We start from the raw sequence: 3042 nt of genomic DNA on the forward strand, positions 1-3042 counted from the left end.
CACACTCACACCATTCATTGGGTTCTCATGGGTGCAATGATGACAGTTCTGTCTTTCTGGCTATATTTATGGTTTAAAGAAAAATTGTGTAGAAGATGAATAATAAAAATATTAGCTAACACAAAGGAAACACAGGACAACCTGTGATCTACACATTAAGTGGTATTTTGAGTTTTACTATTGATGCACCGAAATAAAAATGCTGGTTTGAAATGGAAACAGAAAAATCTGGGCTCGCTGTTCCAAACTGTCAAAAGTTCTTTTCTTTTTTTTTTTTCTTTTTTTTTTACCGACTGAATGGCGGCTTAAAACACCTGACCGCTGCATGAGTATATGAAACGTGCCATTGTCGTGCTAGTAAAATTTTGATGGATGAAGATTGTAATCAAGGTAAAGACATTTAGAGTGGCATACAGAAGTTGTACATTAAGCATGCATGTGTAAATTTAGCATGGTTTGTTTGATGAGCTAACAAATGGTGTATGCGTGCTGTCGGCTCACTGATTACTAAAACATTTTTCTGCTTGAAAACAGTTCAGTATATTCACATTGTTGTCAAAAGCATTGTACAACAGGGTTTTATAATCGATGCTCACTGAAAAAGTTTATAAGGATCAGTGGTGTTTATGTACATAAGGGCCTCAGATGAATAAATCAGATGAATAAATAACAGAAAAATCTGAATCATAATTATACGTTTTATACCATAATGTTAATGTCAGCTACCAGAACTCGAAACAAATTAAGCCAACTCACTGCCTTACATTTTTTTCAGTATAAGTTCAGGATGCATGTTACATGTCCAGTTAGTGTATAAAACAGTTCTTGAATAGATCATTTTGTGTGCAGTTAGAAAAAGCACACGAAATCTAAGATTGTAATTATGTTTGAATTTTGACCACAATATGCTGATATTAGCAGCCTTCAGTAAGAATCTCAAACATTCCCCATTATGGCCGAACGCAAAAATAACAACCATGCTAATTACTAAAATTTAGCATGAAAGACTCACACTTTGGCTGAACTTCACACTGTGTAAATATCTCATATGACCCCATCAAACTGTCTGCGGATGGTAAAATAACAACCTCAAAATCCAAGGCCTTCCAAAACGCACGTGGACACCTTCAGTAATCCAGCACGTATCAAATTATCTAAAAACAAAACAAAGAAAAACGTCTACAGATTTTGTTTTTCTGCTCCCCTCTTGCAATCAAAGTAGTTAAAAGTTTGACAAATTGTACTAAAAGTGTGTTTGAAGTGTGTTTAAGTGTTTGTCATGAGGAGTTAACATCAGTGTCTGGTCTGCGGCTGAGAGGGTGAAGCACAGCAGCCGGCGCGGGAAAGCAGCAGAGCCTGCTGTCGCTTCAGCAATTATCAGCTCGGGAAACCAAAACACTTCACACAACACGGGAATGCAAAAACAAAGGAGCCATTCAGAGCACCAACACTCGAGGAGTTTCCATGAGGACTGGAATTTTGTCAGCTGACGCATAAACATTCACAGGGGAAAGTGAAAGACATCAGCTGTCAGCAACCAGGTGCTTCACTGAGAGCTCGGCACAAAGCAAAGTGAAATGTGCACACACACACATAGAATATCCTCACTGACATCCAGTCCACACACACTTCACAGATTATGAACATTTGTGTACACACACAGAAATATCGCTGTTACCCATACACACAGAGGACTCCATGCCAGCAAACACATCGTTCTGACCTGTTGAAAGACTGCAGTTTGGCCCAGTGGTGTGTGTGTGTGAGAGAGAGGACAGAGGTCAAAGCTGTGTGTTATGAGATGTTAGGGTGCCAATCTCCCATTGATACTCCTTTAAGCACTGAGCTCATGCACACATGCTGTCAGTGCAGAGGCTAAAACATCTGCCGCACCAGTCCACCAGTGCTCTCACTCTACTAAGAGACTCCATGCCACACAAAATAATTCACTGTCCCCAAACTTTGCATATCATTGTTTAGATTACATTTGGGAAATAAAGTGTTGGATGGTTTATAGTGCAGGAATAAAAGGAGTCGTGATGTCCTCTTGAAGCTGGGACCCAGCTGGGAAAGAGCAGAAGGACTGATCCAGGCAGGGGTGGGTCAAGTAAGCATAAAGAGGCCCCTTGGAGCCCTGGACACAGGCTGAGGTGGCTTCATTACACAGTGAAGCATGGACGTCCTGATCCAACACCCATGGTAACATATTTAGAAACGTAACAAGCAGATAAAAAAATGGGTTTAGTGATAATTTCCAATTATTTTTGTCCGTTCATCAAGATTTAATTATCCAATTACTGAATATTGAATTTAATGCTATAAAGATTAACGTGTTTTATGCATGTGCCGAATCACTAAATTCATCCATTTGAGGTCATAATTTAAATATAATTTTGTGCTGTTCTTGGAACATACCTCCTCATTTCAATCAGCATTCAGGCATAAGACATAAAAAACAACACTGATCACAGTTAAACCAGCAGAGGCCCACTTCCACTGTTACTTTCCATAATAAGAACAGGAAATGAGGCGTGTGGGAGGGTGAGTAAGCAAGTTTTCCCTCAGTGGAAGCAGGGAGCAGCTATTTTCTAGGCTGTTTGGGTAACACGCTCATGCAACAGTGTATGTTTGTGTGTGAGCTGCTGTTTCCACCCTGAGGCATATGCTGTTTGTCAGAGACCCACACAAGGCTATGTCCCTCTCTGTGGCGTTGGGCCACTGTGATTTTCTGAGCCCAACCATGTATTCATGGTTTATTCCAGGACTATATTTACTCTCCCTCTTTGACAGAAGCCACCCAAGAAACATGGACTGATCACACCAAAACTAAAAGAGGTGGACAATACAGACAACAGTTTCAGGATTCAAAATTGCACTGCCTTTGTTCCTGCCATTAAAATATGCCCAGATGCTAAACACAGATATATTTATAAATAAACAATAAGGAATATGCATCTCCCAACAATGTAAACAGAATCAAAATATATTACTTAAATATAAAAATATATTGCATAATTTGGGTTTAATTTAGGTTAAGTTAAA

Source organism: Carassius gibelio, chromosome A7 (assembly GCF_023724105.1).
Source record: "Carassius gibelio isolate Cgi1373 ecotype wild population from Czech Republic chromosome A7, carGib1.2-hapl.c, whole genome shotgun sequence".
NCBI lineage: Eukaryota > Metazoa > Chordata > Actinopteri > Cypriniformes > Cyprinidae > Carassius > Carassius gibelio.